We start from the raw sequence: 11,807 nt of genomic DNA on the forward strand, positions 1-11,807 counted from the left end.
GGTCACGAGGTGTTTTTCTCCAGGTCCTCCAGTATTCCCTTGCACATTTAGAATCGCGTCAATTTCCACGTGATAAGACGCTTCATTGGGCAGTCATTTGTGGCCAGGTCACTTCTGAAAAATATCTTTTTAGCTCAGTGGGCCTTACCTGGTCAAATAAAACGAGTTTAGTTGCAAGTGTAGTTTACAAGCACCTTCCCAAACATTCCATGCTGCTAACAACATCACGTGATGAGCGGCCTGACGCCGCCGGCTGCGCAGGAGCCGGGAGCCGCCCTCTTTCAAAGCGGCGCTGGCGGAGACATCTGGGAATTATTTAGGAATTTGCACAACAACTTCAAAAAGCCGGGGCTTGCGAACTCAACGTCTACCTAGCAAAGGTTTGTGGGGTTTTTCAACAAGAATTGTCTTTAAAAAACATGTAATGAAAAAATATAAATACAATGTTAGCAGCCAATTCAACACAACTAGAATAAATCTACCCCAAGTCTCTGTGTGTAGGGCCACGAGTGTGCGTGAGCGAGTTTGTGAAAACAGGTCATCAATTCCCATCAGCCCTGCAATCGATCACCTGTCTGATCCACAGCCTTGTCAGTGAATCTCAATACCGTCAACGTATAACTCAAGACTGGATAAACTTTCTACCCCGGAATGTATAACGCAGAGTCATAGAGAGAATGAGGCAGAGAATGAGGGTTGGATTTTCCTTGGCAACAATTGCCAGCAAGACAATTCCTCTTCACGTTCGCGACGTCGCCGGGACTTCTACGGCCACCTGTGGCTCAGCACAACCTCACCGCCTCCTCCTCGTTAGTCGTCAAGTATTCCTCACATTCTGTCGCACCTCCGCTGAGCACGGTCGGCTACGTACGGTGCGAAAGAGTTCAACATTCCCCCCCCCCACTTCGACAAAAGAAGAACAATCGAAACGCGTAGAGACGGATGAATCCTGTCGCCGCGTGTTCTCACAAGTGGCGAAGCTTTGGCCACATTCTGATCAACGTGGCTGCGTTTTGTCCCGGCCCGAGGCCTGGTCCTTAACAGCAACACAACCTCACACTCCAGTTTAGTTCTGACTGGGTCATCTTTACCAACGTTATATAAAACTATACTAAAAGCTCAACTATTTGTATTTTACCAGGTAAGGCCCACTGAGCTATTTAGTTCTTTTTCAGAAGCGACCTGGGCACGAAGTGGCTTATCATGTGGAAATGTATGGCAGCCAAATACTCTGAACGCGTGACGATTCTAAATGTGCAGGGGAAACCGTAGGACCCGAAGAAAAATCCACGTGACCACGGGGAGAAAGACACGCAAACTCCAAATATACAGGGTCGGGATCGAACCCACGGCCTCCTGCATACCTGGTGCGGGAGATAACCTCTCCTAGCCACCCCATCACCTGCCACCACACGCCCATTGCAGACAGACAGACTGATGGATGGACAGAGCTCACGTATGAGCAGACGGTACGAGCTGTGAGTTGCAGCAATGCGGTCGCGACTGAGAGCAGCGCTCAGTGGGTCGTTGAAATGGCCAGCGGAACGCAGCGTCCGAGACCCATAGACAAAAACCAGTCGACTGCCTTTATGTTTTATTTTTATTATTTTATTATTTCCATTCTACGTGACTTTACCGAAAAAACCAAGAAGATGCCTCTGCATTGTTTAGTTGCGCGCTGCTGCGCTCTCAGGCGCGCGCGCCCGTGATCGTGTCCGCGCCGCAGGCTGCCGCTGTTGATTCTCTCAAGCTGTGGCAGCCAACCGCGCCGTTATCCTTGCAAGTCGAGGATCCGTGTCGTCGGACATAAAACTGCACAAGGTCCTTCACCCGACGAGAGTCGCTGCATTCGTGGCTCCGACCCTCCGGGTTCCCCTTCACCTCGTCGGATGAGACGAAGAGGCAAAGAGAAAGCAAGAAAGATAGGGGAGCACCTCTCCATTTAACGTTGTAAATCTGCACTCAAGCCCATTTAAATCACGTGGTCTAAGCTGATGTATTTTAATATGAAATGTCGTGAATAATAAGCATCACAATTCACAACGCGCAAACATTTAGTGAATCGGACGCAATGTTCGATCGAAAACTCTGAGGTGCGGGGTCAAAGATCAAGGTCCCTCGTACAGGTGAGAGCCTGACCCAGGTTAGATCCTGAACAGGTGATCGATAGCCTGAACAGACGAGAGCCTGGACAGGTGAGAGCCTGGCCCAGGTTCGATCCTGAACAGGTGATCGAAAGCCTGAACGGGTGAGAGCATGGACAGGTGAGAGCCTGGAGAACTTAGAATGGGCATCTTTATTTCGACTGGAGGAATCCGATGAGCTATGAAGCTCTTCTTCACAGATGTCCACTATGGACGGGTCAGCAAGTTCCAAAGGTAGAGCCTAACCTGGTGAGAGCCTGAACCAGGTTAGATCCAGGTTAGGTGAGAGCCTGAACCAGGTTAGATCCAAGTTAGGTGAGAGCCTGAAGCAGGTTAGATCCAGGTTAGGTGAGAGCCTGAAGCAGGTTAGATCCAAGTTAGGTGAGAGCCTGAAGCAGGTTAGATCCAAGTTAGGTGAGAGCCTGAACCAGGTTAGATCCAAGTTAGGTGAGAGCCTGAAGCAGGTTAGATCCAAGTTAGGTGAGAGCCTGAAGCAGGTTAGATCCAAGTTAGGTGACAGCCTGAACCAGGTTAGATCCAAGTTAGGTGAGAGCCTGAACCAGGTTAGATCCAAGTTAGGTGAGAGCCTGAAGCAGGTTAGATCCAAGTTAGGTGAGAGCCTGAAGCAGGTTAGATCCAAGTTAGGTGAGAGCCTGAAGCAGGTTAGATCCATGTTAGGTGAGAGCCTGAACCAGGTTAGATCCAAGTTAGGTGAGAGCCTGAAGCAGGTTAGATCCAAGTTAGGTGAGAGCCTGAAGCAGGTTAGATCCAAGTTAGGTGAGAGCCTGAAGCAGGTTAGATCCATGTTAGGTGAGAGCCTGAACCAGCTTAGATCCAGGTTAGGTGAGAGCCTGAAGCAGGTTAGATCCAGGTTAGGTGAGAGCCTGAAGCAGGTTAGATCCAGGTTAGGTGAGAGCCTGAACTAGGTTAGATCCAGGTTAGGTGAGAGCCTGAAGCAGGTTAGATCCAGGTTAGGTGAGAGCCTGAAGCAGGTTCGATCCAGGTTAGGTGAGAGCCTGAACTAGGTTAGATCCAGGTTAGGTGAGAGCCTGAACGAATGAGAGGCTGGACAGCCAGGACGGCCCTGGGTGCTGGGTACGATAAGCCGGTCATTCGATGAAGGGCCCTTGACAACAAAACATCGCCTATTAGAGACATTTTTCCATTTTAACGCCACCGTGTTATTGACGATTGTGTGGAGTAAGAAAAAAAATTGTTTTAAGACTCATATTTAAATTCTGATTTGTTTATCATTGTTTGGCTTGTAAGCATTCTGATGATACATTTTGTGAATTGTGCCGCTTCGTAGAAGTGAATAATATATAAATAATAATAGATGGCTTGACCGATGATGATGATGTTGGTGGTGCTCGCGATTGGGGGAATGCAGAAATGTAAGCCCCCCCCCGCCCCTTTCAATTTCTAAAATCCTGGAAGCGTTGCAAGACAAGAGACAACACAAATGTAGTTAAATTAAAAGACAAAGTTAGAAATGTAGTGAGATGAGAGAACTGAGCCGTAGACACGATACAGATGAGAGAGATATTAATCGGCTTTTATGTAACTCAACTCGTTATGTTTACTATTATATGAATTTGATCTGACATCTGATGCCACCCCTATATTTGTGTTTCTTCATGAATCCGAAGCCCCCACTGAGCTACTCGAGATGCAAATCGTTGGCTTTGTTTGCTGAAGCCGAGCGCCGTCACCGTGCAGCCTGCGAGGGACACAGCAGAGCTTTATCAGCGCGCGTCTGAATAATAATAATAATCAATCGTCCGCCTAACAGGGCCATGAAATGTAATTCCAATTGTCTGTGTTTTGTCTGGTGTTTCATCTGTTTCGTTTCGGATAAGGAACTTGAAAAACCCCGCATCCAATGTTCCATGCCAAACGGAATGTGGAGCCGACATTAATTATCCTGAACTGTTTTTCTAAACGCGAGGCGCACAAAACAGTTCTGTATTCTGACAAATCTGAACACGTGTGTTTATTTTGCTATAGCAATACGATCACTAAATATGTTTTTATTTCATTACACATTTTTACCAAATTCTTTAAATCCCGATTGTGCAATCGGCGGCATATGAAGTAGTATCCATCGGGATGTCTCGCACACCGGCGCAAGGGTCCACTGAAGCCGATGTCAGAGAGCTACCTGTGAGATCATTTCAAGCGACCGATGAGGGAAGAACGTGTTCTCCCTGCCCTGCCGTATGACAGCAATGTTCATCACATCACAGTCAACCCGATATTTTGAGTTTTCATTGCTGGAATGTAGACAAATTAATCATACAACCCATTTTATGTATTGTCATTTGCTCATGGGTGCCTGGGCCGAGAGCATTGACTCATTCACTTGATAACTCTGTCTAATCACAGATGGCGACAACTTTCATTCGAACTCAGGAGCTCAGCAAAACCAGCTCACCAGCTCAGGGCTGTGATCTCTGACTTCTGAGCCACGCGGCCACCACCCACATTACTTTGTTAAGCGTTTTGGATCATCGTGTAAGGGTTCAGACCTTAGATGCCCATAATAAAGGGGACATTTGTTTCTTTCGTTTACTGTCTATTTCAATTATAATAATTTGACCGACTAATTTTAACTGTAAGTCGGCTCGCACCTACTGTCATCATCATCATCTGCCTTGGTCAATCAACTGCTACATGATGACTTCCCCAAGCCGCCACCATCTCTCACGATCCTGCGATGTAGTAGCTCATCTAGCACCTGCACACGAGCGGATTCCATGGCTCCATCTCCTCAGCACACGTTCCCCGGTACTTTGCTTGAATAGGAAAGAGATCCATTTCCACCGAGGCCTCATTATAAACAAATACAGATGCATTGTCCGTCAAGTGGCAGCACTCACTTGCTGCCGCAGTAATGGGCGTAATGCCATTGACAGTGGGAAACCCAATACTCGACTTGGAGAAGGGGTTTTGGTGAATCTTGGAAATTGCAGTTGACAGCTGGAAAAGAGCAACCCTGATGTGGCATTTGCAAGATATGTTTTCTTACCAGTAAAAACACGTGGTAGCATTACTCTCACTCGCAAATACATAAATAAACATTACATAAACTATATTCTTGGTTCTTTCTGTAAAGTCACGTAGAAGGGAAATAATAAAATACAAATATAATATATATAATATAAAACAATTATATTTGTATTTTATTATTTCCTTTCTATGTGACTTTACCGAAAGAACCAAGAATATGAATACCTGCAGTCACGAAAGCTTTAAATCAAAATGACATAAACTGTTTTATAATTTAGGGTTAAAAGGCACAATACCAAACCCTGTAAATAAACTGCTTGTATTTCCAGAAAAAAACAAATGTTACTGATGTGACACATTCCAAAACGTAAAGAGCGGAAATAATTGCTCATGGATTATTTCCCAGGGAGCCTCAACCCACACAGCGCACTGTGGAGCGGGGGGTGGGGGGATATTTTCTGGAGCTCAGCCCGAAGACCACTCTGGCTAACATTGCGACGAGCAGCAGGAAAGTGACACGCGACGATTACTAAATAACATTGACGCAACTCCACAGAAGGCGTTGGAGTCGTGGCGACGCGGTGGTCGTCCCGCCACACTGTCCACCTTAGCCGCCTGAGTTCGATTCCCCGCGATGGGGCACCGTCACTGGCGAGTGAACAACGTGCGAAGCATCGTGCAAATATTGAGATATTTCATTTCTGGACAAATAATGTGTTAACGCCGTCGTAGGCGCAATGTAACACGCGCAGGCTTTCGTGACCAACACGATTAATAATTAGTTGTTTTGGTCAAATCGCCGCGTAAGTAAAATGTGTGTCGTGAATCCGTCCTCCACCAGACTCAGTCAATTCATAGAGTTGTCACGTGATGAGCAAATGTGGCCGATGTGTGACTACTTTAGCAGCACCACCGGTGTTTTGGAGAGAAACATCAATGCTTTTGATAACCCCTCGAGTGGGGGTTCTATTACATTTAAAATGAAGCCGTGAAACAACGTTTCTCCGAAAGCAACAACCAAAGAGTGAAATGTTGTGAATTTCCCCCCAACATTCACCGGTGCGCTGGAGCAGCACGAACTTGTCCACGCTCACGTGACAACTTTACCGATTGCCTGTGTCCGGTGGCAGAGGGTCTCCGACACACAGTCTACTGACACGACCAAACTCAACAAACCAATGATGTATCACCGCAGTGGGCACGCGAAGCCTTTTTCAGTAGCTGGTCCCAATGTGTTGGTAGTGTCCACTCGGTCCCCGTTCTGTCACACCGCAAGGGCAGCGGTGACTTATTCAGCTGTCACAATCTGCGCCATCGTCACCCTCGCATAACAAATCGCTTTTCTCCTGCACCGTACGAAAACTTTTCTTTCTGTAGAGTTCGGCATCGTCTTGAGATTCGCTCACTCATGCACAACGGGTTCCACCTTAGAGCCAACTTGTGTGATTTACCAATTATCAATGTACCTCTCTCGGCGTTCATGCTCCCACTGTTTATTATGATATCTCCAATAACCTTTGTGCTGTGTTCTCCGATTTCCATCCTCATTCTTTCATAAACGGCTTTACCGATGTCTGTAGCCGGGCGATGGTGGCGATGATACGCGCGTCATCGAGCACTGTCGATGGTGAGAGCTGGTGGATCATTGTTCACCCTCTCTTGGGTGTCTAGGAGGTGCAGCACCCCAGTACAGCAAGTGTGGCCTCCACTTGTTCCGTCTCTCTGGGATAAGGTGTCGCTCCCTCGCATATGAAGTACCGGTGAAGACGCTGGACACCCAGGTTGAGGCACACGTATATTTATTTCAGCTTATCGGTACAGGACAACACTAGAGGGGGTAGCGGCCCCCTCACCCGGATAACTGGGGATACCCCCTAGCTAATCTCACCTATCCCCAAGTCCTCCTCTAACGAGCTAGGGGAGGCTAACTGGCCCGACACTGGTGAGTCGGGCTACGGTCTCCGGAGTCCCAGGGTCTAACCCTGGTTCACGGAACCACGCCTCTGGCTCGCTCCTCTGCAGCCCTGACAAGGGCGGCGTCGAGGGGAGTCCAGGGCTCTAGCTAGAGGATCTTCACTCTTCCTCCTTCGTTCCCAGACTGAGCCCCGAGCTCTCTTTGTCCTCCCCCTTTATACCCCCCATCAGGATCACAACCCCCCAGGCTGCCTGATGCGGACGTCGCTGCGGGCACCCCCCCCGTGTACTCCCGTAACTCCGCCCACTGTGTTTGTTACCCATTGGATCGTATGCACTTACAGCCCTCCCGTAACAGCCCTACATCACCCCCCCCATTACAGCTCGCAGCCGTCCCGGCTGCAACAATTCCAAATAAAGGAACAATTACCCCTCGACCCCGTGTGTGCCTCATTTTTTCAACAAAATGCAAATAGCAGAACAACAACAAGAACAACAACCATACCCCCGAAGGGAATGTCCGACGCACCCCCCCCCCCGCATAAATACGAAATCCGTAAGCACGTATGTACAACTAGCCAGGAACTCCCCCATCACACACAGCACACCCACGACACACAACGCACCCACAACACACACACCGCGCCCACACAACACAACACACTCAGTGTGCAAGGAGCACACCACCGACGCAGCATACAGTAACCATGACACGTGAAGGAAAATAAATAAGAAAAGTTTTTTTTTTTTCTTTTTCTTCCTGCTGTATATTATAAGAGTCTGCGCATTTTAGCGCGCGTCCTTGCCGCAGGCCCGTCACACGGGGCAACCCCGGACGGCGGACCATCCGGTGGCGGCTGTCCCATTCGAGGTGAGGTCGCGATTGAAGTCGCGCGACTGTCGGCATCACCTGTGGGGGTTCCAGGGCGTGAGCCCGTCATTCCCGGTACACCTGTGGGTGGGACAGCCGGCAACACATCAGGCGAGAGCAGCGACGGACCCTCCGAGTCGGTCGACCCCCCACATGCTTGGCCTCGCGTGCGTGGCGTGGGCCCCCGCACCGCAACAAACGGCTTCAGCCTAGAGGGGTGTACAAACCACCGGCGCCTCCCCCATTGGATTCGAACGCACTGAGGCCTCAAAACCTCAATAACCTCGACGGGGCCCCGCCACGGGCGTACGAGTTTAGAGGAGGTCGCGAGTGGTACCTGGGGACAGTGCAGCCATGCCCTGTCCCCCGGCTTCCACTGCAGCACGTGCGCGCGAGCCAGTCTGAGGCGCTCGTTCGCCTTCTGACGCCTGTCAGAATTTAGCCTCGCCGCATCCCGCGCCTCAGTCAGTTTGTCAAGGTTAAATTTAACGTGATCGTCCAATTTAGATTTGCCCAGCGGCACGTGGATCTGCAACTGTGCCCGAACAGGTGGGTCGGGTTCGCGGCCATACATAAGAAAGAAAGGTGAAAACCCCGTCGCAGCATGGGGAGCCAATCTGTATGCCGCTAGAACCCCTTGAATTTGTAAGTCCCAATCAGCCTGTGAGTCCGAAACTTGCTGCGACAACATAGACGTGATGGTGCGATGCAGACGCTCGACCATCCCGTCCGTTTGCGGGTGATAGGGGGAGGTTCGAATTTTTTTCGTTCCCAGGAGATCACAGACTTGTTTTAGGAGTTTCCCCGAAAAATTTCTACCCTGGTCGGTCAACAACCGCTCCGGGGCACCTTTGTCCATGACATAACCTTGGACAAAGGCGTCGACGATGGCTGCTGCCGACTGATTCGCCAGGGGCCAGGCCATAGGCCAGCGCGTAAAATATTCGACCCCAGTAAGCAAATATTTATTTCCCCTGGAGGTGGCGGGGAATGGCCCCAGAATATCCAGTGCGACCAGTTCATTTATTCTGGAGACCTGGATGGATTGTAAGGGCGGGTTCGACTCCCGTGCCGGTGGTTTGCGCTGCGCACACTGAGGGCATGCCGCCAACAGATCAGCAACATCCCTTGTCATACCCGGCCAAAAAAAATTCAGCTGAAGCAAGGCGAGTGTTTTCTGGGTACCTAGGTGGAGGAGGCGCTCATGAGCAGCCCACACCACCTTACCTCGTAGGCCAGAAGGGACCACCAGCCGGTGACGCTGGGATTTCCCGTCCCAATGCATAAGCAAGCCCGCATGGGTTTCCCATGCGTCGGCATGACCCGTCACACGCCCCCTCTCCCCGGCGCGACGACGCAACGCGAGGAGGGAGGCATCCTCCAACTGGAGGCGCCCCCATTCATCAACGGGCAATCCAAGCAGGGAATCTCTCCCCTGTTCGGCGATATCAATGGGGACTACCGTTTCATCGTCGGCGGCCGCCGCCAGGACCGGAACCATCACGTCCCCCACTGGCTTGCAACGCCCCGACCCCAGGAGACATGCGCATTCGGAGGCGGTTGGCATCCGTGACAGAGCGTCAGCGTTGGTGTGGCGAACGCCCTTACGATAAGTGGTTTCAAAACTGAAATCCTGGAGGACCTCCAGCCATCGGGACAATTGTCCCGATGGCTGTTGAACCTTCAGGGCGTACTGCAGTGCCGCATGATCTGTGCGGACGGTGAAATGCCGACCGTACAGATATGGGCGATACTGTTGGATGAAATAGACAATTGCCAACAGTTCCCTACGGGTGACACAATATCTTTGCTCCGTTGGAGACAACACCCGACTGCCGTACGCGACCACCCGTTCCACGCCGTCAACCACCTGGGAAAGCACGCCTCCAATACCCGTGTTGCTCGCGTCGGTGTCGAGCAAAAACGGCCTCGAAAAATCTGGGTAAATCAAGGGAGGAGCCTTCACCAGCGCGTCCCGAAGGGAGCAGAAAGCAGCTTCCTCATCCTGACCCCAGTGGAACCGAACCCCTTTAGATGTTAACGCGTGTAGGGGTTTGGCAATTGTTGCAAAATTAGCGACGAAGCGTCGGTAATATGATGCGAAGCCAATAAAACTCCTGACCTCTCCCACCGAGGTGGGAGTCGGCCAGGAGCTGACACACTGCGTTTTGGCGGGATCGGTAGCAATACCCGAGCGCCCTACGATGTGCCCCAAATAACGCACCGACTCGCGTAACAAATGGCATTTTTGGGGCTTAAATTTCAAATTAGCAGCCCGCATCTTTAGGAAAACCGCCCGCAACCTCTGGAGATGTTCATCAAAAGTTTTACCAAAGACAATAACGTCATCCAAATAAATCAGGCACGATTCCCATTGCAATCCAGCCAAAACCAATTCCATCAATCGCTGGAAAGTTGCCGGCGCTGAGTGTAAGCCCATCGGCAACCGGTTGAATTGGAACAGGCCGTGCGGTGTACGGAAAGCAGTTTTAGGCTTAGAATCATCGTCCAGAGGAAGCTGCCAGAATCCCGAAAGTAAATCTAGTGTGGAGAAGAATCGCGCTCCCGCCAAAGCGTCCAGCGATTCGTCCATCCGTGGGAGCGGGTATGCGTCGGCAACCGAAATTTTATTAAGGCGCCGAAAATCCACGCAAAACCGCAACGAGCCGTCCTGCTTTTTAACCAGGACGATCGGCGCTCCCCACGGGCTGGTGGAGGGAGAAATGATGTCGGCGGCTAACATGTCATCAACAGCCGATTTGACATGGTCCTTTTCGGCGGGACTTAACCGAAACGGATTTTGGCGAATTGGCGCGCTGTCACCCGTGTCAATATGGTGACGCAGCAGGTGAGTGCAACCCAAATCATATTTATCACGACTGAAAACGTCGGAAAATTCCCTCAGTAGCGTTCTAAGCTGTTGGCGCTCTGAATTTGTCAGGTCCGTCGATCCCGCACAAAGCGCGTCGATCCACCCTTCATCGCTGTCCGAATGTGGGAGCATCCGGGAAGCAGTGCCAACGTGGTTCGCGACAGGTTCCTCGCAGGGCATTGGCGTCGCGTGAGCGAGCACCGTCCCTTGAGGAACCACCACCGTCTGCGATCCCACATTTAGGACCGCGATGAAAGGGTCCCCGTCCCCTCTTACGACGGTCTGGGCCGGAATCAAATGAGGCCCATTAACCCCGGCCCTAGACGGTCCCAGCAAAACACCCTGATCCCCTATGCCCTTAGCGAAGGGCTTACGAAGTTTCAGAGGCACTAGCATTTGAGCTCCCGGCGGCACACGAACAGTTTCAACGACGAACGCCGGTACCGTCGCGAACGCCGACTGAGCCGCCGCAGGGGATGGCAGGAACGCCATGCGCCGCCCCGATGGAAGCTCAATGCATCCTTGGTCGATCAAAATACGAATGGGCATTTTACCTAAGAAATCCGTCCCCAGCAGGCACGGAACCGCCAGCGAGGAGGAAACGAAAATCGGCCCCGACAATTTGATGTCCCCAATAGAAATTTGCGCTCGAATCTGTCCCATGATGCCGAGAGAGCCCCCGTTAGCGGCATAGAATGGGACGTTAACCGGCAGTAAAGGCCGGCTTTGTACGGGCAGAATATTGTAAATTAATTCCGAAATGATTGTCGCCGATGCCCCCGTATCGACCAAGATGCGTACTTCTACCCCGTCAATGTGTCCGACTACGGCCGACGACCCTGACGACGCGGCTACCACGCGATGGGCCAACACGGACCACTGTTTGGGCTCGATTTGAGTCCCCGCAGTGATCCGCGTTGGCCCCTCGCAACGCGACATCGGCCCCCCGTTTGTTGTGGTGCGAGAGCGTGCAACGGGTAGGTGTTTTGGCCAAACA

The sequence above is a fragment of the Lampetra fluviatilis genome, chromosome 53 (assembly GCF_964198595.1).
Source record: "Lampetra fluviatilis chromosome 53, kcLamFluv1.1, whole genome shotgun sequence".
Lineage (NCBI taxonomy): Eukaryota > Metazoa > Chordata > Hyperoartia > Petromyzontiformes > Petromyzontidae > Lampetra > Lampetra fluviatilis.